This window comes from Cibotium barometz, chromosome 23, assembly GCF_041138505.1.
Source record: "Cibotium barometz isolate CiBa-2024 chromosome 23, ASM4113850v1, whole genome shotgun sequence".
Classification (NCBI taxonomy): Eukaryota; Viridiplantae; Streptophyta; class Polypodiopsida; order Cyatheales; family Cibotiaceae; genus Cibotium; species Cibotium barometz.
In genome coordinates, this window is record NC_141068.1 from 56441925 (window position 1) to 56469476 (window position 27552).

The following is a 27552-nucleotide window of genomic DNA, read 5'->3' on the forward strand; positions in this document are numbered from 1 at the left end:
CATTTTGAGAGGACTCATGCAGATCTTAATCTTTATGTGCTTATTGTGGATGATGATATATGCATTCTTGTGCTTTATGTGGATGATTGGACACTCACTGGCTCTAATTTGGACCTACTCAAATGGGTTCAAACTCAACTCACAACATCATTTGCCATGACTGATCTTGGACTACTCCACTATTTTCTTGGTTTAGAAGTGTGGCAATTTGCTTCTGGCATCTTTCTTTGTCAAAAGAAGTATACTTTAAGGTTGCTTGAGAAATATGGCATGCATGATTGTGCATCACTCACTTGTCCCATGGATCCTAATTCAAAATTATCCAAAGATGATGATTCCACCCCTGAGGTTGATTCTACAGAGTATTGCCAACTTATTGGTTCTCTACTTTATTTGGTTAACACTCGGCCAGATCTCTCCTATAATGCTATGAGTATTCTCAGCCAATTCTCTTCATAGCCTCGTCGATCTCATTGGCAGGCAGCTTTGAGGGTTCTTCGATATCTTCATGGAACTCTTGAGTATGGCATTTCTTATGTAGGTAGAGATACACTTATTGGTTACTCGGATTTTGATTGGGCAGGGTGTATTGATACTAGGCGTTCCATGTCAGGCTATTGTTTTATGCTTGGTAAAGGACTTGTTTCTTGGAAATGTCAAAAGCAGCGAATTACTTCTTCTTCATCGACAGAAGCAGAGTACAAGTCATATGTTGATGCCACTTCTGAAGCACTTTGGCTTCAGCAAATTCTGAATCACCTTGGATGTTCATCTACTCTGACACTCATCTACTCAGATTCACAAAGTGCTATTGCTTTAGCTAAAAATCCACTTATTCAAGGACGATCCAAACACATTGATGTTCATTTTCATTTTGTTCGTGATTGGATTTCTGAAGGTCGCATTCAGCTTGAGTATTGTCCTACCAAAGATAATGTTGCTAATTTACTAAGCCTCTTCCTCGACCTACCTTGGATTATCTTCTTCAGTGCATTGGCGTTGGTCCTCCCATCTGGACCTGAAGAAGAGGAGGTGTTGGATAGGTGTCATCACCAGATGGTGTCACGCTAGTGGCACACTCTTTAGCCTCTAGGCATTTTTGGGATTTATAGCATTCATTTCCATTTTTTCCCTATTTACACACTTTTGGGTGGAGGAAAGGGTGGAGGAACTTTTCTAGAGATCCGTTAATCTTGTGCCTATATATATGAGGCATGGTAGTTCATTTCTAATGAAGTTGGCTAGTGGTTCATTGATGAGTTCTTGAGTACATTGTCTCTTCTCTCATCTCTTCTTTCTCACAAATCTTGGCCTATCTTACACTAGATTTCCCTTTTACCTTCACCCATTCTCCTTCCAACTTACCCTCACCATCCTCCCTCATCATTTCCTTTTCCGTAGTCTCCATCCCTTGGCTAGCAAAGCTGATTACGTAATTTTTCTGCCTTCTTTTATGTTCCTCCTTTTCCCCTTTTCCTTTAACCAAAGGCTGTTCAGGATAGTTTTTCGTTATATGACCAAACCCTCCACATTTAAAGCAAGCCCTAGGAAAGCTCCAAATTTAAGACCCAACTCTAAAATGCCTCAATCTCCCAAGTCCACTTCTAATGATTTAGGTGTATCTTTGGTAGTATTCCAAGAGATGTAGACGCTATTGGCTTGTCTACCACCTATCTCGTCATTTGGCAAATACAGCACCGGACCCAGAGATTGAGCAATATCTCGCATAGCCGGTCTAAATCATGGGGGGGAACCTACAATTTTGACCCATACAGGACATGCATTTTAAATACTCTTGTTAACTCTTGCCACTTCATCTCCCCTTCGTTGTCGACCTCCCAGTCTCCCCATCCGCTCGGAGCATCTACTTCCCCTTGGTGCCACACAGACAAGACGTTGTCGTGACGTGGGCGGTGTCGCTGGGAAAGTGCGAGACTTCTAGCTGTGAGAGTAGGTACCAATCTTCACAAGGAAACTCACACACATAACTCTCCAAGGAGCATAGGACATATTCATTTTTAATGACATAAACATGTGCCAATTCACCTTAATACATCCCTGAATTCAGCCTGATGATTGCACATAAATTGTGTATCAAGTGCTTGTCCCTTTCCAAGCATAGATTTACTGGCTTTTTTTTTCCAAATCCCTCAAACCAATCACATGTAGGCATAACATAATCTTCAAATATTTTCCACATACATGTGACCCTTTACATTCCATACATCAAGTGACACCAATTCCATCATTTCAAGGTGTCTCTTTATCTCCTGAAAACCTGCCTTTAAATTCCAATAATGTATTTTTGATGCTTTGATTCCACGACTCTTCAAATTCCAATTTTTCTCATTCTCCAAAACCTTAGAAGGTTTATAAAACATACGATTTCCCAAATCGTTGGTTATAGTAATCAAAAATTAAAAAAACCCACTTAACTGCTGTAAGTAGAGCAAAGTGAAATTTTCTTTGATTTTTCACTATTTTCCATATGGCCGCTTCGCTGCAAACTGTGCAAGGATGAATACATGTATAATATGAAAATCATCTCATTAAATAGTACTCGAATTCCTCTTCAATTCAAACTCCAACAAGCTGTAAACAGTAGATACTGATTTGATTAAAAATCCTCTGGTAGATGACGACCCTGGTTCTTCATTTCTACACCCACACTGCTATACCCGCCGCTTCTCTGGTTTTTTCTCCCCTTTCCCACAAGGAAATCGGGCGCACCACTTTTGCAGCTAAATTCTCGTATTTTCCCAGTTCGAAAATACACTTGCGCCATCCTTCATTTGCATTGTTTTCGGATATTACTGCCACGCAAGCTTCCCCTTTATAAGCTTTAATACATATGATATATCCACTTCTTATATGTAAAATGTTTGGACCCAAGCTACATCAAACATCACATGCATGTCATATGTCTACTAAAGCATGCCTCATGCTTGCACTCCCGTAAGAGGTATTCATTGACTCAGCCCATCGATACCATAGAGAAGCTGCTACACATCATGCACATGGGTAGCCATTTACATCATTAACATATCCCTTTGGCGAGCCACTCATACCATCATTTACATAGCCATGTAGACCATGTATTTAACTGAGTGTTTCCAACTTACCCATGAGGTCTGAGTAACAGCAGAACCACCACCACCATACTCACAAGAGTCATTTTGAAATAGCTCTCACTAGCATGGTTGCCACTAGGTTCACCATCCATGGGCATGAAGATATTATTGAAGGGATCATTCTGCCTATGAGGATACACAAGAACTTTGAATGTGTGCAGTATCTTAATAAAGTTCTTCTTGTTTTTGCTCATTCCACGATATCTCCAAAGGGTATTCTTCGAAACCAATCCTCATATCATACATACTCTCACATTTCCATACATGTTGAGAAGGGTGTTCCTTACTGCAAGGCTTACCATAAGCATAAGGCTCCATATTTCACACCACACTCATATACAAAAGCTTCGAGACCTGACTCAGCCTCAGCTCGTCTTATTGAACCTCATTTACAATATGAACATATGTACATGGGCATCATATAATGACTCGTCATAGCACTTAATCCCATGCATCTAGATTTACATTTGATAGTCTCATATGCATGGTTTCACACCATAGACGTGCCATGGCACGACATCCACCCCCTCTAAACCTGCACATCCTCTGGTATGTGCCAAATCATCATCAAGATCCACATATATCTGGATGTCGTCTTCATCTTCTACATTATTAGGGAAATCATCCTCTTCCTCTTCAGCCATATCCATGTTTTCACTATCAAGCCTCTCATCCTGAGTTCCCTGTGAATCAAAAGGATCTCTGTCAAGCCTTCTTTTAAACATCTTGATCCTTTTGCCTGCTACAAGATTCTTTATCTCTGTTCCATCAAGCTCACACAGGGTATACATGGCATTTCCATGCACATGCTTGACAATGTAAGGGCCAAACCATCTTTTTGCAAATTTTCTTTGAACAGTGAATTGGTTGTCAAGGCTACTATCATACATTAGGACCCAATCACCTTCTTCAATAGGTTTTGGCCGGAGTCTGTGTCTTCTATCAAATCTTTCTTTATTTTTCAACCTTGCATCTTTCAAGCGAGCTTTAGCAAGCTCTACATCTTCAGGCCTCCTCTCCAACTGCCTTATTCGCAATGCAAGGAGGTCTTCCCTGCTCAATCCTTCCACCCAGGGCAATACATTCCAAGTTGGAACTACTTCTTCAACTGGCATTACTGGCTTCTGACCATACATTAATTCTGTAGGCATGTATCCTGTCACTGAGCTATGAGTTGTACGGTCAGCCCACAAAGCATATGGTAGCTGCCTTGGCCACTCTCGCATTCTTTCTCTGCATGCCTTAGCCAAAGCTTTAATGATTGGAGGATGTCCTCGCTCACTTTTACCATTGCCCTCAGGATTGTAAGCACATGTTAGGGACAGTTTGATGCCAATTCTAGAGAAGAATTCCCTTGCTTTTTCAACATCTAGCTCACCCCTATCAGCTGTTATTTTCCCAACACAACCATACCGACAAATCACATCTTCCAAGAGAAATTTGCATATTGTTTCCGTACTCTTTGTTCTAAGAGCACGCCCCTCTACCTGATTTGTCAAATCTTCTCTTGCAAGTGCTATGTACCGCATCTGCCAAATTCCCAAAGGCATTGTAACTAGATCCACTACCCATTTGTAGTGCATGGCAGGTGGGTAGGTTGGTTGCAAGCCATCACGATGTCGCACATTTGAGTACATTTGACATACTATGCATGTTTCCACATATTGGGAAATATCCTTGTACATTCCTTTCCACCAATATTTTTCCTTTATTTTGGTAAAGGTGGCCCACACACTTCGATGTCCAGCCCAGAGACTCTCATGGAATTCTTTTACAAGCTTCCCTTGAGTCTCTTTATCACATATGACTCTCTGTGGCATAGCATTCCTCTGCTTAGGATGCTTCCAGAGGTACCCATCCTTTAGAAAATAACCATATGCTTTTCTGCGGATCCTCTTAAATTCTGAGTCAGACCAATTTTCCTGTCTTGTTAGAGTACTCAAGTATTGACCAATAAGCAACCAATCTCCTTCATACATTTCCTCAGTAAAAGACTCAAGTGCATTTGATAGGCAAGTATGGTCCCCTTTTGCATATGCAGTAGTGTAGAACTTTGTACCTACATCATCAATGTCACTAATCATCTCTTTTTCATCTTCATACCTGGCTCTTGATAGCATATCTGCAACTGGATTATCTTTTCCTGCAATATGCTCAAACTCAGGATTTAGTGACTTGATATAGGCAATCCACCTAAGCATAGCAATATCTGGAGTGGTACAGCTTACTATCATCCCAAGAAGTGGCAAGCAATCAGTTTCCACAAGTACAGATGCCCCAATAAGATATTCTTTTTCACATTTTAGAGCAGTGACTATTCCCCATAACTCTCTCTTGATCTGCGGATATTTTCGTTGTCGAATGCTTAATACCTTTGCTCCAAATCTGATTACATACCTGTGATCATCCTCATCATCTTGCCCTACTGCCCATCCTATCCCAGTAGGACTAGTATCAACTGTAACAATCACAGGCCTGCCACACTCATAATCTGCCTTCCTTAGAGTAGGTGATGATTGGAGCAAACATTTCAGCTTCCGCATAGCTTTAATATGTACTGCACTCCACAGAAATTTTTGATTTTTCCTCAAAAATTGATAAAGAGGATCTGCTACATGTGCATAATGTGGGATCCAAATAACATAAAAGACACATGCACCAAGAAATCTCCTCAGCTCTGTAACATTAATGCATGTCTCTTTCATTCTTTGTATTGCATCTATCTTGGCTGGACAAGGTCGGCGTCCACTAGTACTACAAAGATGTCCCACTATTAGCACTTCACCAATCCCAAACACTGATTTCAGTCCAGATAAAGTAAGATTCACCTCTTCAAGCCTGGATAGAATCATATCACAATCCTTTATATGATTTGCCACAAACTTGCGGCACCCCTTTGAATCCAAATCCCCATCTTTGTCTTTCTCATCACAGCCTTTTATTGGCACATCATCCAAAAAAGGCATAGTTATTTGTGGTATGAAGTCTCGCAAGACTTTATTCATTCCATTCATCATATGTGCCACTGAATTGGTGGCTCCCTGTGGTAAGGTACACATTCTTACCAATCCCAAAGGAGTTTTCATTGTGGTCAAGTCCCTGCTTTGTATATCCAGCTGGAACTGATCATATCCCGAATACAGATCACCCATAGAGTATATAGCTTTCCCTGCAAATGCTTCTGCAAACTCATCCACAATCGGACCTGCTCCCACATTCCTGATTGTGACTTTGTTTACAGGTTGCATGTCTTGAATGAAGCGCAATGTTCCATTTTTCTTTGGTACAGTAAACCATCTGTTGGAATATGGAGCGCATGATGGCTCCAAAATTCCCATCCTGATCTTTTCTTTTAGTAATTCCATCAGCTTTGGCAAGAGAGCCTTTGGTACTGGAATCGGCCGCCGCAGGTTCCAGGGCACATGTGGTACAGTGAAGATCACCACCATTGGCGCTGTTACACTTGGATCAACACAGCCTATCTCATGCGGCTGAAAAGCAAAGGCTTTCCCATGTTTTACAAGCATCTCCTCAAAGCATTCCCTTTCAACTGGCAACAGAAAATCCTTTTCACCAATCTTCAGCTCTTTTAGGGTTTCCTGTGTAAACTTATGCCCAATTTTCTTTGGATCTCTGAGATTCAGTTGCATAGAGGCTTCATCTAATTTTTCCTTGCTTCCTGGTGGCAAGGGCAAGGCAGCTAGTTTCACCTTCTTTGCAACTGTTTTATACTTTGTATCAACATGAGCATCCATCTCGCAATTCATGTTTTTACATTCCACCCCCTCAAATTCCCGGATTATATCATACATCTCCACAGATGACACCTCTATCATCTCATTTCCACCCTGTAAGCATGCCCTTCCCATATCAAAAAGCACATCCATAGTATCTACAAATGACACCTCATCAAGCACCCCTGAAATAAACTCATTCTTCTCCAAAAGACCACACTGCTCAAGACTTTTTTGTTCATTTTGTACATGTCTACGCATGCCACGCTTCAAATCCTTGCTTTTTACAAAGACCAGTGACCCATAGCTAGAGAATCCCTCAAAATTTGCTGAAAAGTTATTTACATTGATTGAGTCCTGCGAGAACTCATTTTCCTTTGTACCATTGGAATCCCGCTTTACAATGGCACCTGGCCAAAATCCCTCCTCTCCCTGTAATTCATGAATTCTCTATTTATCTTTGGGAGTGACTGTGCTCGAAGAGACTCACAATTCCTTTCATGGTTAATGCAAACTGTCAAGAACTGAACAGCTTTCTTGCCATCTTTACTCCTTATTCTTGCATATGCCGAGCCATCATCCAAAACCTTTGTTTCCATCCTCACAGCTGTAATGTAGGGTTGCCCAAGGATGAGGGGATACGATGACATCTCCTGAACAAAGAAGTTCTGATCATCTTTCACATCCCCTATAGTTACCCTTACATTTGGACATGCTGCATAGAGCTCTCGAGATGAGTTATTAGCTGCTTTAATCATCTACCCATGATCTACATCCATTGGCCATTTACATTTGTTGTAGAGATTTTTAGCCATAAGATTTATTTCAGACCCATGATCAATTAGAGCGACATACGGCTCTTCCAAGTCACCTATCTTGACAAGAGTCTCAGTGGTTGCTCTTGCCCAATGGCTCCTGGAGTAATGACTCTTTGTAAGAACTTCTTTTTCATCATCCTCTTCCACAAAGCGCACTTGTCGTGCCCCATCAGCAGAGTGATTACATTCCACCACATTTTCTCTCTCTTCCTTTTGCTGTACCTGTACTCCATGAGTCTTGGAAGTGCTTGCCTCCCCTTGTGATGGAATAGATTCAATTATGGATTGCCTTTTCCTTCGTATAATATCAATTATCTCATCATGGAATTCTTTCTTTGCAATCCCCAAGACTTCCCCTAGTGTAAATTCCACCCTGCTGTTTAGAATCCTCTCTTCAAGCACCTTTTTGAGATCTGTTGTTGCGGCTTCAATATCAGATTGAAGCTTGTAGAGTGGACTTTTCCCTTTACCCTTCTCCTTCTCATGCTTCATTTTTGCTGGCACTTCTTCCATTGATACTTCCTGTGGAGGTCTGCTATACGGTGGAGGCATATGTGATGGCCCAGGATCCTTCTTCTCACTACCACGAGTAACCCTTTTTGATGGCCCTCCTTCCTCATTTTCCCTCTTACGCTTTTCCTCTACCTGTGCCTCATTATTCTGGCATTTAGCAATGTAGGCATGAACAGATAAAGAATCCACAGGCTCCTCCCAGCCAGTCTCAAGACGTATACAGTCACCTGCCTCATGCAAAGCTTGCTTAGACACCTTCTTTGACGCAATTAATTCCATTGTTGATGGCCAAAAATCTTCATTCTCATAGTCTTCATCCTTCTCAGATCCCTGCTTTGATTGACCAGCCTTTAACCCATAGGTTGCTGCTTCAACCATAGAGATGGCATGACTAGTAGCCATATCCTCAACCAACTTTTTCATCCCTCCTTTCCCAAAGTTTGTGCTTAATGGAAGACCAGTCTCTGTAAGGTGGATTTTTCCATCTTTGAAAAACACAAGTTGATTTCTGAGGGCTTCTTTATAGCTAGCACAGTCTTTCTTTGCATGTTCTGGGTCATCACACCATATACATCTGTATGTAAACCCTTCTTTGCTTTGAGGCCTTTGCATAGAAGCCTGCCCTAATGGTAGCCCTTTTTCCTCAATCCTGGACATCTTCAATTTTAGGTCTCGCATACCCTTAATAAGCTCATCCATCGGCCCTTCTACCTTTGGGATTGCAGCAGCTGGTTTTGGTAGATTCTCAGGGGTAACAGCAGTTATAGGAGTTCCCGAGCTCATCACCATTTTATCCCTCCTTCGTTGCCGCTTTGCTAGCATGGTGACCGCATCCTCAACATCATTCCAATCACTCTTTAGTCCCTGCTCTGTATCCTTATCCTCAAGGATAATTTTCAGTTTTTCTTGGAGATCTTTCCCAGCTGCTTGTAAGAAGAGCTCTGTTTTTTCTCTGTCCAAAGTTGTGTGCTCTATCCTTGACAGCTGGGCATAGCGCTTCTCAAACTCTCTTAGCAACTCTGTGGCAGAAATTCCCATTTTGGGTTTTGAGACCCATTCCAAGAAAGTTCGTTTGGTCACTCGCTCAAAATCCTCCATGAAATATTCGTCCTTTAAAGCAAGCTTGAACTCCTCCCAATTTCTGCCACCATGTGCTGTCTGCAATCCTCTTATGCGCTCTCTTATTTCAGGAACACATACCAACTCAAAGCTTCGAACCATATCCTCCTCAGTCACCCTGTTTAGCTCCATTTCCTTTGTGTAATTACGTAGGTACTTTGTGATATCCTTACCATCAAATTCATCCACCTTTTTCACAATTGATTGCAGTGCTTTGGTCGTGGAAATTTGTCCCCTCTCAGCAGCTTGCTGCTGTTGCATATACATAGTAAACATCTCAAACATTTGCATAACTCCGGGGTCGAAATGAACCCCCTGACCCTCAGAATTCTCAGCCATAGCTTCCCTGTATATTTCACCACACTCTCACCCCAGTAGTTTCACGTCGGGTTCACCAGAGCTGTCGTGACGTGGGCGGTGTCGCTGGGAAAGTGCGAGACTTCTAGCTGTGAGAGTAGGTACCAATCTTCACAAGGAAACTCACACACATAACTCTCCAAGGAGCATAGGACATATTCATTTTTAATGACATAAACATGTGCCAATTCACCTCAATACATCCCTAAATTCAGCCTGATGATTGCACATAAATTGTGTATCAAGTGCTTGTCCCTTTCCAAGCATAGATTTACTGGCTTTTTTTTTCCAAATCCCTCAAACCAATCACATGTAGGCATAACATAATCTTCAAATATTTTCCACATACATGTGACCCTTTACATTCCATACATCAAGTGACACCAATTCCATCATTTCAAGGTATCTCTTTATCTCCTGAAAACCTGCCTTTAAATTCCAATAATGTATTTTTGATGCTTTGATTCCACGACTCTTCAAATTCCAATTTTTCTCATTCTCCAAAACCTTAGAAGGTTTATAAAACATACGATTTCCCAAATCGTTGGTTATAGTAATCAAAAATAAAAAAAAACCCACTTAACTGTAAGTAGAGCAAAGTGAAATTTTCTTTGATTTTTCACTATTTCCCATATGGCCGCTTCGCTGCAGACTGCGCAAGGATGAATACATGTATAATATGAAAATCATCTCATTAAATAGTACTCGAATTCCTCTTCAATTCAAACTCCAACAAGCTGTAAACAGTAGATACTGATTTGATTAAAAATCCTCTGGTAGATGACGACCCTGGTTCTTCATTTCTGCACCCACACTGCTATACCCATCGCTTCTCTGGTTTTTTCTCCCCTTTCCCGCAAGGAAATCGGGCGCACCACTTTTGCAGCTAAATTCTCGTATTTTCCCAGTTCGAAAATACACTTGCGCCATCCTTCATTTGCATTATTTTCGGATATTACTGCCACGCAAGCTTCCCCTTTATAAGCTTTAATACATATGATATATCCACTTCTTATATGTAAAATGTTTGGACCCAAGCTACATCAAACATCACATGCATGTCATAAGTCTACTAAAGCATGCCTCATGCTTGCACTCTCGTAAGAGGTATTCATTGACTCAGCCCATCGATACCATAGAGAAGCTGCTACACATCATGCACATGGGTAGCCATTTACATCATTAACATATCCCTTTGGCGAGCCACTCATACCATCATTTACATAGCCACGTAGACCATGTATTTAACTGAGTGTTTCCAACTTACCCATGAGGTCTGAGTAACAGCAGAACCACCACCACCATACTCACAAGAGTCATTTTGAAATAGCTCTCACTAGCATGGTTGCCACTAGGTTCACCATCCATGGGCATGAAGATATTATTGAAGGGATCATTCTGCCTATGAGGATACACAAGAACTTTGAATGTGTGCAATATCTTAATAAAGTTCTTCTTGTTTTTGCTCATTCCACGATATCTCCAAAGGGTATTCTTCGAAACCAATCCTCATATCATACATACTCTCACATTTCCATACATGTTGAGAAGGGTGTTCCTTACTGCAAGGCTTACCATAAGCATAAGGCTCCATATTTCACACCACACTCATATACAAAAGCTTCGAGACCTGACTCAAGCCTCAGCTCGTCTTATTGAACCTCATTTACAATATGAACATATGTACATGGGCATCATATAATGACTCGTCATAGCACTTAATCCCATGCATCTAGATTTGCATTTGATAGTCTCATATGCATGGTTTCACACCATAGACGTGCCATGGCACGACAACGTCCCAACCATACAACCACCGTTTTGTCAACCACTCGTCGACGTACGGTTGCATGCAACCCCCTCGAGCGAAAAGGACACTACACGAGTCCACTAAGCCCCTTGCCTCACACGTTTTGCCACTCACCCACCTCCACCTTTGCACTTGCTTTAATCATTGTAGCACACATTCTATTACGTTCGTTTCTTTCGATAAATTCAAGGTCTTGAGTGATTGTATATGCACCAAAACTACCAAGACAGCATGCCGATAAGTAGTAAAACTAATGCCATGCTTACGAACCACGTGTGATTGGCCATGAGCGGTAATGATCACGGAATCTCGGCAAATCACACACGAATGTGGGGTGCTCTCGTGAGCTGGTACTCGTCTCACTTATAGCTGCCGGCCTTGGCTGGTGGCCGCCTATTGAAGCATTTCCTCTCGTTCGTAGGTAGTCCGTCCTTGGGCCACATCTCACTAGACCGAGGAGGGGAACTAGGGCGGACGCTGCACTGTCTTCTATTATAGCTCTGTGCTAGCATCTCGCTACTCTTAGAGCTAGCATCAAGGTGAAGTCATGGCATCTTTCGTCATTCGTTATGGGGTGAGAGAACCAATCATATCATCTTGTGTACAGCAGCGTCTGCCGGCTCGAGAGCAGCTTGTGGGGTTTGGTTTTTGGCAGATAAAAGCTAAATAAAAAATTTATAATTAGGTATATCGTCAAAATCGCGTGATCGGTCGTTGTAGTATAGTGGTGAGTATACCCGCCTGTCACGCGGGTGACCCGGGTTCGATCCCCGGCAGCGGCGATTTTTTTATTGGGACGGTTCGGTGGTAACTGAAGCTACCCTCGAGTGTTGCGATTTCGTCTAGAGGTGAGATTTTAATACGCGACACGCGGTTCGGGTACCAATAAGCTAATAATAATATAATGCATGCCTACAACTCCTCTACTTCGTCAATGAGATATCTGGCTTCAAACTCTTAGGCAATGCAAGTCTCCAGAAATAAGGTCATTTGCTCTTGCTAGCTCTCCATCGGCGCTAAGTTACACGGGAGAGAGTGTTGGGATCAATGGCTGTGAGGTCGTCCGCTGGATACGGGCATCACGCGCCATTAGATTAGAGCAAGTCAATGCAGTCCAGAAGTAAACTCGGCCCAGGAGGTCGGTGGGAACACCTTCGCCGAAAGTTAGATTTATTTATCAACTACTGATTTTTTTTTTTTCGCTAGCACGAGAAATACGACCGTTGCATGAACGACGCCTTGCCGCTGTGAGCGAACCAGGTGTCGTCCATGCCCTCTGGCTTTGCATGCTAAACCCTCAACACTTGTGCTCTGTGTCTTCCGTCATTCGGCCTGCTGTGCATCCCGTCGCTTCTCCTCCTCCCCCCGAGGGGGGGGAACTCTGTTCCAGGATGTCTCTTCATGATGTGGTTCGTGCTGGCGCCTCTTCATCTGCGCAGTCCTCTCGCGAAGCAGTTGCTCTACCGTCTCTGGTCCTACAGCAGGTGCCATCAAGGCCTCCGGGTGGCTCTCTCACCACACTGAAGGTAACTTCGCCATTCACTCGCCAGCATAAAGGGCAGGGAGGCCTGGGTGATGCGGAAGGAACGCGAGGACCCCTTCTCGACGGCCCCCCACAGGGCCATACTGGCCATGTGCGTTTGACTCCCCCGTCTTCTTTTGCGGAAGCTGTACGCCAGCCTTCATCAGGTCATGTTGTTCCAACTCTACCCTTTAAAGTTGTTGATAATACAGTGATAAATCTGTCACAGAACCCTGCTTTTGAGGAGAAAACTGGTGATTATGATATAGACAATGATGGTGCGGTAATCTGCGATGACGAGGAATTGGCTGCGTGGCAAGACCATCTGGCTTCCCACGCCCTGATTGGGCTCTGTCATGGTGCAAGACCGCCTGTAGACACCCTGAAATTCTGGATTAGATCTAATTGGGATCAAAAGGGCATCAAAGTTGCCTCTGTCCAGCATCTACCTAATGCGTACTATATGTTCCTATTTGAAGATAAGGTAAGCGCCTCTTCGGTTATCAACAGCGGGCAGTGGATTATCAGGAATTCCCCCATTTCTTTTTTTAGATGGTATGATTCATTTGACCCTAAAGGACCCAAACCCACTAAAATCCCCGTCTGGGTGGAATTTACAGATATGCCAACCAAGTATTCTATATGGGCTAAAAGGATAGGGGGTGCGGTAGGTAAGGTTCTAGGTCAAAAACCGTTTCAAGTCGTCAACCCCCAATGGGCTCACCAAATGCTCATTGAGGTTGACACCGCCAAACCCCTCAAAGAGAAAGTTCCCCTGAAAAACAGAGAGGGGCAGATTATCTATGAACAAACTCTGACCTACAAGAACCTCCCGAACGCCTGTTTCAATTGCAACAAACAAGGGCATCTTATTAGAGATTGCCCCGACCTTCATCAACCAGCCTCTAATGATAGAACCCCAGTTAAGGAGGAGGCTTTTGTCCAGCCTCAGCGTAAACATGTGTCCAAGACTAAAAACAGTAAACCTAATTGGCATATCCCAGCCAATAGATATGCCCCCCTTTTAGCTGAGGTTCAGGATGGTCTAGAAGTCCAGTTCCAGGCCAAAGAGGCTGGCAGCTCAGCCCCTACAGGGGCAGATCAACCATCCCCAGGAAGGGTCCCCAACAAGGACCGTGTTTTCGTTAGTCAAGACCTTGATTCACCTATGGAATCAGATGATGATTTCATAGACAAAACGCAGCATATGGATGAAGTTTTCAAAGCCCAACTTGACGAAGAAGATGCTTCGTTGATGAAGAGGATGTCCCTCTCACCAATGAGACAACATGACGAGGAGGACTTCTCTCCCCTTCTTATGGGGTCTAAAATGAAGAGGAAAAAAGAAAAAAGCCAAGATGTCCTAAGAACCTCCGTATCTGCGGGGAAACCTTCAAAAACAAGTAAAAAATGAATTCTCTGAACCTTCTCTCGTTAAACTGTAAAGGTCTCACAAACCCGGAGAGGGCTTTAGCCATTAATATGTGGTTAAGGGACTCAACTTTTGTCTTTGACCTTATCAGTCTCCAAGAGCTTAAAATTGGGGGTCCTCAACTTCAGATGAACCTTCAAAAAATCTCTAGGAATTCTCGGTGGTTTTCTACCAATCATCCCTCTGGGAAAGGTGGGACTGCTATTGGCATTCACATGAAATGGGAACACGCCATTTTAGATTCTTGGTCGGATGTAAATCACTGTTGGACCGCGGTTAGGATGGGCAACCCTTTCAATTTCACTCTGGTTTCGGTTTATGCCCCCTGCCTGGCTAGCTTGAGAGCTTCTACCTGGCATTCTATCACTCAGATTGTAGGACCCATCTTTCTCATTGGTGACTTTAATATGGTAGAGGCTCAGGTTGATAGAAGTAGACTTCTGGGCAGTACCATCAGTGGCTTTGAAAAGGTTAAATGGGATGGGTTAAAGGGGGAGAAAGACCTCTCTGACCTCTCTGCGAAAACTGGATTCTCTTGGTCTAACAATCAAAAAGGCTCCTTTCACAGGGCTGCCAGATTGGACAGATTGTATGCCTCGGGTAGTCTGATTGATATGTTCCTAAAAATCAAAGTTACCACGGATCCCTCCCTAACCATCTCGGATCACATCCCTCTTATCTGTAACCTGTCCCTTGGCCAGGCCAAAGGTAGGGCTGGATGGCCTCACCTTGACCCCTCTCTCTTCCGTCTCCCTTGTATCCAACAGATGATCAAAGCCTCCATTACTGAGGCCTTCAATCAATTCATCTCCCCATCCAAGGGATGGGAAAGTCTGGTGAATAAGGTTCATTCTATCTGCAAGGAGTATAAGCTGCAGGTCTCTACGATTCGTTTGAATCGGAGAATGCAAATCAGGAACCAGATCCAAGACATTTATCTGTCTAAAGATGTTGCAGTAAATCACTCTCTGATTGAGCTAAAGAATCAGCTCAGACTTGAAGAGTTATTAGCTGCTAAGGCCACTAGATTGTGGTTCAGGGAGGTATGGGATGGAAAAATTGATACCCCTCACCCTAAGATGTTTGCTCTCCTTAAAAGGAAGAAAGGTAGAGATCTAATCCCTATGGTCAAGAAGCCGAATGGTCACCTTGCTGTTGATGATGTGGAAAACTTGCAGGTTATTAAGGACCACTTTTATAACTTGTTCTCCACTGCCCTTCCTCCTTCCCATGAAGTTTCGGCCGCTAGGGCCAAGATTGCCAGCATTAGGAAGAAGATGGTGAACCCCTCTTTAGCCCTTAAGCTTGACTCCCCCTTCACTGAAAAGGAGGTCAAGGAGGCTATCTCTCATCTCAAAAAGTGTAAATCTCCGGGTGAAGATGGGATCCCCAACGAATTCTTTCTTGTTTTCAAAGACGAATTGTCCCCTCACATCCTTGACATTTGGAGGGAAGCCATGAGGAAGGGAGGGTTAGCTGAAAAGACAAACATGGGGATTATCAAGCTTATTCACAAAAAGGATGAGAAAGAAGATCTTGGTAATTGGAGACCCATAACATGTCTCTCGTCCCTTTACAAAGTGTTTGCTCATATCCTGACTAACAGAATCAACCCCTATATGGACGAGTGGATCCTCAAAGAGCAAAAGGGCTTTATAAAGGGAAGGTATATTCTTGATGCTATCATTAGTCTTTGGGAGGGTATGGAACATGCTGAAAACTCTGGCCAGAACTACATCTTCCTCAAAATAGACTTTGATAAAGCCTATGATAGAATAGACTGGTCGTTCCTCTTCCAATCCCTTCAAGATATTGGCCTCAATAGGAAATTCATAAAGTATGTCCAAACCTTGCTTGGGAATGCGTCTTCCAAGGTGGCTGTCAATGGGTCCCTCACTGGGGCCTTCCCTCTGAGGAAATCTATAAGACAAGGTTGTCCCCTGTCCCCTCTCCTTTTTGCTATTGTTGCGGATGCTCTGGGGTGGCTGGTTAACAAGGAGATAACTGACAACAATATCAAGGGTATTGAGATCCCCAATAGGACTGACCCTTTATGCCTGCAGCTTTTTGCTGATGATACGAATGTGCTGCTCCGCAATGAAGTGCAGACTGCTGCTCACTTTATGACTTGCCTGGATACCTTTTGTCTTGCCAGTGGCTCTCAAATAAATCACTCCAAGACCAGCTTCAGAGTCGGGGAAGGGTTGCCCCCTCCCTCGATCCTGTCCGCTGGTTGTAAGAGTATCCCTGATGGTGTTGTTTTCAGGCTTCTTGGAATCCCCATGGGCTTCAACATCTCTTCCAAACAAAGGTGGGACTATGTGCTCGATAAACTCAAGAATCAGGTCAAGAAATGGAGTCACATCAACACAGGGGTAGCGTCTAGAGCCTTTGTCCTCAATCACTTCATTATCCCCTCGGTTGTTTACTTCCTGGCCTGTTGGAGACCCTCTGAGACCCAACTCCAATCCCTTAACTCGATCATGGGGAACTATCTTTGGGGGGGATCTCTCGGAAGTAAGAAAGTCAGCAAAGTAGCCTTTCAGTCATGTTGCTTGGAAAAAGAGCAAGGGGGTCTTGGCATCATAAACATCGGATTGCTTGCTGAGAAGCTTGCAGCTAAATGGGTGCAAAGGGCCATCTTTTCTAAGGATGTTTGGGCCGACTTACTCAAAAGGGATATCAATAAATTTTGGCTCAAAGGTAAAAGATCTTGGAAGGGTTTCTCTCTCAATGAAACTTTGTTCTCAAAGGCCGATCTCTCCCCTATAGGTAGTAAACTGTGCTGTAGGATGTGGGAGTCGTGGATGAAATACAAAAAGCTCTTCTTTTTTCAAACCTTTACCAAGAGAGGTAGATATGCCTATTCAGCTGACTCTGTGTGGTTTGGGCATCTTGTGTCTCCGATCTCCAATGATCAGTTCCAGACCAGTCTTTCTTGTTTCAAAGCTGGTATAAAGGTTTGGGGCGACTTATGTGACTCAACTGGGATGTTAAACAGGGATCAAATCTGCAATAAATTCATATTGTCCCGTAGTGGAGTTGAGTTGGTCATTCAGAGGTGTAATGCTCTTAAGGTGTCCATTCCCCCGGGGTTGAGTTGTGACTGTGTAACCTTTTCGAAAGCCATCCGGTGGGGTTACTCCAGTAACCTGGGCAAGTTACCTAACAACTTGCATGCAAGTAAGCTGATTCTCAAGCTCAATAAGAGATGGTCCTTGGCCTGGAACCAACATCAATGGGCCTTCCGTTTTAAGCTCATTTGGGCCTTCGCTAATGAAAGAAAACACGCCATTTTGGCCTGGCTTGTCATGCACCAAGCGACCTGGACCCTTGAGAAAGCCCTGAAGTTTGGGCATGGTAACGGTCTTTGTCCCCGCTGTAATTCCAAGATTGAAACGGTCCCCCATCTCTTTTTCTCTTGCCCAGACACTAGACAATTCCTGGATGTTCTTAACAAGGCTTTTAAGAGAATTAGGAAAATCCCTTTGAGCTGGAAAGAAGTCCTCTTAGGCGAATGCCACTCACTCGACCCTTTAACGTGGCAGTCCGTCAAAATTCTGTTTCTTTGGCATGTTTGGAAGCAACGTAATGAAGCTCTTTATGGAATCAAAACTAATCACCACTTTTATCTATTTCTTGACAGTGTACTCAAGCTAATTCATCAACTCCGGCCGAGTGGTGCTCCCATGGAGGTGGACCGTTGGCAAGATCTACCTTGGAGGAAATGGAAGAGATTCCATGTCTCCTCACATTGCCTAACGAAGGATGCTATGAGTCAAGAGCTTCAGCGGGAATGTCAAAGAAGACTTCAGAATTCCGAGTACTACGTCCAGGCTTCAGAAAGCTGCTGTGGGGTTCCTTAATCCCTCATGGCCCCAATCTTCGGCTCATGAGAAATTCTCAGCCCCTCGTCTGAATAAAAGTCAGTCTTGCTTCTACTGGGGCTGGCTGGCCACTGCCTAGAGCCTCAGTGTTCAGGTTTTAATTTGTACAGCAAGTTGTCAAGATGCAATGTTTTGTGCCCTTAATCATCTGCTCACTAGGTTTAACCATTCTCTCTCCCTAAATAGAAGAGGGGCTGGCCACCGTTACTTCTTTTTACTTGTATTAGTGCTGGCGAACTGTTCAAGAGATGTTTCAGTTTTGTTGCAGAGTTTCGTCCTTTTTGCTGAAGGTTTCTCCAGGTCACTGTGTCTCCCCATGGACCTTCCACATGGGATCTTGTAACATCATTTTCTTTTAATATATTCCGCTGTTTCAACTAGAAAGTTAGATTTATAGGTGTGAGGGGAATAAATGTGATATGTAAGGTGGCATTTAAGAAGATTTTGTTTGATTTCCCAATATTCCTTTTTTACCCTACTGTTCACCAACGTAGAGAGTTTACTTGTGCGCCTTCCGCTTCGTGCGAGCTCGGCCTCCCTGCGATTCGACTGTGTTCCTCTGTATGCACACGCATCTCGCGTTAACCCTCCCTCATCCTTTGTTTCTGCAGGAACAGTTACAACTGAAGATGTAGAGCCCCCTCAAGAAGCAGTTGTTGGGGAAATCAGTACTGCCTTGGTACTCACTCAGGTGAATCATGCCAAGGAAAGAGTCGAGGTGTGCAACACTCTACCGTACTGAAAAGGTGCTCGGCGTATTTGCAGCAGACCATGATCGCCACCGATGGCCTTACCAGCCTCTTACCTGGTGTGCCATCAAATGGGTTGCGCACCTTCATGAAAGAGCTGCAGCAATATGTCCAGGAGGCCACAAGACAACGAGGAACAACGTCAGAACTGGGATTGGCAGAATTGAGCAAGATGTTGGGAACGCAGTGTGAGGAGTTTTTTGCAAACCCACAATGTGGTCTTTGATAGATAGAGCTATAATTGGTAGGCCGAAGGAACATTGGGTAAGTTGTGTTTATGTTTTGAATGTACTTTGGCTTTGGGATTCATGCTTAACCTAATTGTTATTTTGTTCCTTGTTTTTAATAGTTGAAATCAAATTGGTATACACATGAAGATGTTGACAAGATCAAGAGCCACCTCTTGTCTTGGTATCATGCCACATTATGCAAAGGACTATCTTCTTGATGTCATGTGATATGCTGTCCTTATATTTTACAAGAAGGATGGCATTCATGTCATCACTCTAAAAGTAGTTAGCCTAATTTATTCACCAATACTTTTAGAAAAAATTGGTAAACTACCTCTTCCCTAGTAGGTTCATCATCATCAGACTCATTTGAAGAGTCGTGAGATGGGTGTTCTTTCATGTCCTCTCTTACTCTTCCGTCCATCCAATTCTTTAGGTCCTTCCAGAGACTCAAGCTTCCTTACAGAGTAAGGAGCCAATAGAAATTAGAAATTTAGACTCAGGAGGAGAGGAAGGCGGTGAGTCCTACTATGTCTCTCGAGGTATGTCCATCATCACAACTTACATAGCTGTCAGTAGGGCCGATAATTGTATATGAAATATTTATAGGTCCTTTCGTTGAGGAAGACTTTTTTTATCACCTAGGATTTTATCCCATGTTATCATATCTTAGCATGACTCTTCATTGTTTAGTCATTTGCATGCATGAGTGTAACCATCTTCTACTATCGGTACAGTTGTGGTTCTTTCTCCTTATCACCAACATTTGAAGGCAATATGCCAAATGATACTTCACATGGGGTCTCTTTAGGGGGATATTCCATAAATTAGTTGACATGACAGTATCATCGAATCTATGCACTCCTATATTATAACATGGCTCAAACTTTTTATGTTTTCAAAGTATAAGGCCTCGTGTGCAAGATTAAGTCAAGGATTTCTTCTAGGAATCTCCCAATTAGTTGTTCATCAAAGAATTTATCAGTGTCAACATATCTAGAGTGGAGGCATCTCACTTTGATAGTCTCTGTAATGATGAAGGAGAATAAGTATAAGAAGATCTCACAAAGGCAGATAGAATATTTCATCAAAGAGAATCAACTCCAATGAATTGTATGTACATAGTACTTTAGTACTTATATTGTAATATTGTATTTCCCTTCTCTTTGGTAGAACCTTTTTATTGTTATAAAGAAGAAGAACAAATTTTCAGCCTCTCATCTTGTGTGCTCTTCTAGGGTTTGTGTGAGTGTGTGTGCTTACAAGAGCTCAAGCTCTCTTCCTCCCTGCATCTTTTCATGGTATTAGGGTTTGGTTCATGCTAAGAAGATGAGCGGCAAACAAGAGAAGCACATGAAGGGGTACGAGGGTAAGAGCTTCACCTACTCTTCCTCCTTTTTTATGTTGGCTATTATATCCTTTGTCGGGAGCTCTTTGGGACACATCGGCACAACGAACTCTGATTGAGGAGCTATCTTCACCGGAGTAGAGCTACAAGGTAACTATACTATCCTCTGGATAATATTTAGGCGATTGAAAACACGTTTTGGGTGCATCTTGACCTTCGTTTTTCAATCAGCAAGCGTTCACGTGCACTATGGGTAACTTTTAATTCTCTGCAGAATTTTATTTTTGGAACTATAGGAAGGGCATTTGGTTGTGCAGACAGTGTGTGTAATGCAAAGAGGTCTTATAGATGCTATTCGGTGTATGTATGCACATTGAGGTCACTTGTGACAATTTGTGTGTAGTATATTATCACTGCAGAGAATACAATAGTTTGTGTAAATCAAATAACAGTGCTGTTTTTAGTGAGTTTGTGTTGTAGACTAGATGTCAAATGATGGAATTAACTAGATTGTTGTAGAGGAGCTTGACAAGAACAACTTCCATGCTTGGAGGTTTAGATTAACAAATTTCCTAGATGGGAAAAGGCTATTGGGACTACATTAAAAGTGAACATGAGGAGGCACCAGAGATACATGAGATTAATCTAACTGTTGCAGATGTAAAAGAATACAAGGATTTGAATCAAGAAACAAGGAAAGTCATGTATTAGCTTTTTATTAGCATACATGATATCGTGATTAGGTATATACAGGATGCCAAGGCACCGAAGGAGTCATGGGACATCTTGATGAAGTTGTATGAAACTAACACCAAGGCACGAAAGATTCAGTTGAGGAATGAGCTTCATACTGTCGAGAAGAAAAACATGTTTGTGAATGATTATGTCTTGAAGATCAAGGGCATTGTGGAATCCCTTGCACCCTGATGATAAGGTTAAAGTATGTCTACGTGGTCTCGGGCCATAGTACAAGGCATTCAAGACATCTATTCAAACTAGGGAGAACATTCCTAACTTTATAGATTTGGTGTTAATGCTGATTATTGAAGAAAAGAGTTTGGGTGAAGACCAATCTTCACAAAACAAAGGTAGTTCGGAGCAACATGCATTCTACACAAATGCAGGAAGATGATGAGGTTGTTGGTGGTCAAACAGGTAATCAAAATTATGGTCAACAACAATAGTTCCATGAATCACAACAATAACACATGTGGAAGAGGCCAATTTAGAGGTAGGGAGTCAAAGAGGTCGTGGAAATTGGCAAAGGCAACAAAATGATACACGAAGTTGTTTTTATTGTGGCAAATCCGGGCACGTGCAGGAAGATTGTTATAAGAATCAAAATGACATGAGAAGTGAAAATGTGTACAAAAATAATTATGAATTAGCTTTGCAGATTTCAGACTATGCTTGGAGTCCTAGAGGTGGAGTTGAGCTTGAGAGAGAGTGTTGAGATGTCAAGATCATCGAGTTGACACTTATGATATGCTTGGGTGACTGTTTTCGCTACTTACATCACTGCCGTGTTTGCTAGGATGTTGGCATGATAGATCTTCACCAATGATTCTACAACTGGACTACACCAACTACTAGCCCACCATTGAGTTATGGCATACTTATCTTGGCAGCTCCCTCACTTAGCGTCTTCACATTATGAACCGTAAAATATTGTAATTTAGTACTTATTTTGTATTTCCCTTATCTCTTTGGTAGAAACTTTTTATTATGAAGAGGAATAATAATAAATTTTCAGTTGAGTCTCATCTTGTGTGTTCTCTTCTAGGGTTTGTGTGAGTGTGTGTGTGCTTGCAAGAGCTCAAGCTCTCTTCCTCCCTGCATTTTTTCATATACTTCATGGTATAATAGTTTGACCAAATCTAATTATTCTTAATAAATAAAAAAGCACATGGGGAGTAAGGTAGGTCAAGTCAGTACCAAAATCGTCTGACAGCCTGCAAAGAGACACATTAAACCAAAAAGATATGCTTATAAACCTTGCTTGTTAATGCTCCTCCAAACCTCTACCTCTATTCTTCCAATTACTAACAGCCTTAGAATCCCTACTAACCTCAATAAATATTATAACCTTGCCTATGATTGCCAAAACAAAATGAGTGATTTGAGTTAAGATGAGGGAGTAGTAACCATAGTGTAATGTGACAAAAATACATCATTAAGCAAGAATTAAAGAGAAAACCTAGATTTTTAGGCCAAAATTATGAAATTGCTCTCTGGTTTGCTTGCGAATGTGCTCCATAGAGACTATGAATGCATGTTCTCAAGTAGGAATGCACATTCCTATGTTTGATAGGAAAATTTGAAGTACAACCTCATTAAGAAAAGGTCAAAAAATATGCCCTCCATCAATGACCATAATAATAAAAATGGTAAAAAATTAAATCATGACATGACCCAAAATTCCATTACTGTATTTGGCAAAGCTGCCAGATTGACGTACACGTGTACCCAAGTGGGAACACATGTTCTCATCTTGAGATGCATGTTTGGCCAAGTACAATAGGGACTTGGCCACACATATTCTTACCTTCTCTAGCCACGTATACACATACATTCCCATTCACGTTCCCAGACTTATGAATGCACATTCTCAAGTCAAATAAGGATTTGGCCACATGCATTTCCATGTCATTTGGAAACACATATATCAAAGTGGGAACTCACATTCTCACCTTGTGAATGCACATTCGCAAGTCACAGACACTAAAAAACTTAAAAAATAAGCCCAACTAGAATTTCTAGGGCCACCTTATAACTTGTACTGAGTAGATGGCACTTTAAGCTGATTACCCTTACATGTACACAAGATTAGGAAGGATTTTTGGACTCAATCCCCCCACTAGAGGAGAGTGCCTCAAATGACAAAATCTAGAGTACCATCTCAAGAGAAATCACTGTATGCTTCATAGTCCCTAGGACCTCATAGAAGCCAAGCCACCCTAAGTGACATAGTATTTGAGCAATAGCAAAGATGCTAGCTTAAGTGAGCCTATGAGGAGCTTGTCTCAGTGTAGGTCCTTGTCTGGACCAAGAAGTTGGAGTACCTGACTCCCCTACAACCACTCAAAGGAGTTTTGCAGACATAACTAGACATTATCATGGGAGATCCAATTGTGCTAACGAGTGGGAGTCATAGAATCACCAAACCGCTTAGCATAAGTAAGAGACCACCGGCTAGAAAGACCAACCATGGAGCCATCCATTCTTGATATGGACCCTAACCAGTTTGGTTCAGAGAAGCGTCAACCCTATAAGGGGGGGAGTAATCCTTCCTAGAACCACAACTAGTAAATCATAGACAACGATTACATTGGTACCTTTTGGCTTAGTTAGCTCTCAAAATATAAACCTTGAAACTGTTCTAAACTACTTGGGGGCCTACCTAATCTTTGGGCTTTGCAACATCACAATACAAGAAGTGCAAGGGATTTCAAGTTTAATTTTTCTACTTGAGATTGCAAAAACAATAACCTACACTACCACAGATGAAGAAAAAACCGAACGTGCAGTAGAAACCTTACATTATAAGGAGCAGGGGGCTTTAGATTAGATCTAGAACGGGGAGGAGGCTACACCCCATGATACGAGGAGCCTACACCCCATAATACGACCTAGCCTTACATGTCTACTTTCAACAATATTACAACTTGTTCTCAAGGGTAAGTGCAATATCTTGCGTATCGTATGCCACCGCCTATCTACCCATATGCCATGCCACCACCTACCTACCAGTAACCATACTATCCCCTAGTAGCCTTACCTCAATCTCCACCTACACCACCACCTATTGCACTAACCATAGAAGATGTTTTGAAGATATCAACACAAAGGGAGGGGGTAGTAACAAGACTCGCACATTAACTCCACCACCAACTGCAATGGTGATACCAAATCCTAGATACTGTTGATAAGTATAATCATTATAATTCCTCTGCTGCCTCCCCCATTGGTTCATATTTGGATTCATGGGTTGGAATTGGTTTTGATTGAAATTCTGATTTCTCCTAGGAGAACTTGTGGCTGTCCTGTTTTGTTGCACCCCAACCTAATTGGCTTGTGGGTTTACAGGTTGACTCATTGGCACAATATATGGAGGTAATCTCTCCCTATACTGTGGATTATACCAATAGTTGGCTGCAACATGCCCCAATTTTGTTTATTAGTTAAAAAATGAGGTTTATTAGTAAAAAATGAATTTTTATCACCTCGATAAGGAGGGAGGGGGCTCATGAAGGAGGCGCCTAAATCAAATGATTACTTCTCATTTTTAATTCAAAAAAATTGGGATATTTTATCTCTCCTCTTTCAAACTGGATTAAAAAGTGAGCCAAACTGGTCCAAAATGGATTAAACTGAAGCTGGAAGCCTCTAGATTCCAATTGGACTTAGTTGGTGGCCTCCCTCACCTTTAAATAGACCCTCATTCCTTTGTATTTTCATCTTTGTGTATTAACATGCCAGTATTATCTTCATTTTAGTGTAATTTTATTCTCTCTATTTTGCCTCTACTTTGGGAAGCTTTGGAGCTTCACAAATCTCCATCCTTCCTTGGAGATTACCCTCCCCATCTTGGTGGCCAAGCTTTCCTTGTGGGTTTCACTTCTTTTTAAAAGAATCAAGTTAAAAACCAAGGGTAAGCCTTCATCCATGGTGTTTTTTCTATCTTTCTCAATGGTTATCTTCTTCCCAACCTCTCTAATGCTTGGGAAGCTTCTTAATCAATGGTTTTTTCTTAAAATCAAGCTTTTTAGTGATTCATTATATTTAATTAGATTAATGCTAATCTTTTATGCTTAAATATAATGTTTTTGATTTGTAAATCTCTCTTTTTGAAAGATTAAAGATATTTTTGGTTAGATCTTTGTTAGAAGGATGGATCTTAGTGCTACTCTCATTATCTTAATCAAAACTCTAGGCTTAAAAAACTAGAGAAGAAGATTAAGTATTTTTATGATTTTAATCTGGATAAAAATGATGATTAATTTTTTAAAACTTATTTATGATTAAGAAAAATCATATTAATTCATTTTAAGATTGAAAAGGAGTTATGTTAACATTTTTGTAACTATTTTTCATTTAAGAATGATAAATGGATATTTTTAAGATTAATCAAGAGGTTTAATTATAATGATGTTTATAATTATGCTATGTATGCATAATAAATTTTTTTGTTTAAAAGAGAAATTTTATTTGAAAGTAGAATTTTGAGAATTCTCAAAAAATATAGTAAAATTATGATATTTTTAAAAAAATAAATTTAATTTTATAGATAATTTTGTTAATACAAAAAGAGAAATTTTCATCATATTCTAGGTATAAATATTTTTATGCTAAAAGAATGATTTTTGTTACATTTATGAAAAATACTTTTATAGTATTTATGCATAATTGTTTAAATAAAGAAAAGATAAATTTTTGTTATATTTATTTTACATGCATAAAAAATTAGATACAAAAAGAGAAATTTTTACGATATTCTATGTGCAAAAATTTTAAATATTAAAAGAGGAATTTTGATCATAATTCAAAATAAGTATATTCATATACATGGATATTTTTTTAGAGAGATTTTCATCGTACTTTAATATTAGGAAAATGCCTAAATTAATTTTGATTTTAAAAGAGAAGGTTTCACCATAATTCTACATAAAAATTTAGGGCATGTTGATCCTGAGTTTCAATTGAAAAAAATAATAATTTAGAATAATTCTATTAGAATAATTCAATAAAATGATATATGCATATTCACAAATGGATCATTGGAAATAATTCTATTATCTTTATAAAATTCTATTATTCACGAATAGAATTATCTTTAGGATTAAATTTGAGTAATTTAGGATCAGACTACGACCGCGTGAGAAAAGTGGGCCAGTAAGATGCTTACACATCTCTCAGAAATTAAGAGAAACGTTGTGACCATTTTCATTTCTTCAGTATGAAGAATGGATTACTGGTGATTTAGAGAAGTTTTTCTTAGACCCAGAATCATGGACGAGAAATAAGTCAGAAATTCATTATAATTGATGGATGGGTTACCGAGATACTAGAATTGTGATTTTCATTAAGAAAGTCTGGATTCTGAGAAAAAGGATCTTGTGGAATCAAACTCAACGAGAAATTCTTACTTGCATAGAAACTCTGTTTTTGAAAAAGAACTGTCTTACGTTAGAATGCTGGAGGAAACATTTGGCTTATGGTTTAATCTAAGGAGAGTTATGTTGCAACAGCTGGCGGGGAGTCATCGAAGGACGTCTCCCACCATGGCAAAGCCTGCCAAGGTCTTGACCAGCCTCGATATGATTAAAATGGTGCGTTTCTGGTACGATGGGTTAGGGCAAGGCTCGCTAATTATTTCAAGGAGAGGATATGCTCAAAAAGTGAACATTCTTTATTTATATAAGGTTTGCAATATATACATAGAGCAACATGACTCCAAAAAATCAATGCCTCAATGTATACGCATGAGATGGCGATACTGGGCTATGGACATGCCACGATATAATTATTCCCTTACCACTATTGGTGCTACAATCTTACTTCTTGGGATAAACAGCTAAGAAGTTTGAAAAGTCGACAAGTAACTCTAAAATCTCGAGGTGTGGGGTGATAAAGGATAACACCATGAATAACCTTTAACCTTAACAAGACCATGGCTAATGAGACGTTCTGTGTCAGCATCTGGCGTTAGTTGCAAGAGGCGTGGATATATTGTACTGCAAACCATTTATGTAGTCGTCTCTCAGCTGGGTCTGGAAAATATAGCTCCTCGAAATGATTAGTGAGTCTTGCCCTGCTCGTTCGAGTCCTAATCATTTCGAGGAGCTATATTTTTCAGACCCAACAAGGCAAGGCTCACTAATTACCGAGATACCGAGATGGGA

At 41.3% G+C, this 27552-nt stretch overlaps 1 non-coding gene across 1 annotated transcript; it reads left to right on the top strand.

Moving 5' to 3' along the window:
* Window positions 1–12192: 12192 nt before the first annotated feature.
* TRNAD-GUC (transfer RNA aspartic acid (anticodon GUC)) lies at window positions 12193–12264 on the top strand. Its single transcript has one exon. It is a non-coding gene; the product is annotated as a tRNA-Asp (tRNA).
* Window positions 12265–27552: the final 15288 nt, after the last annotated feature.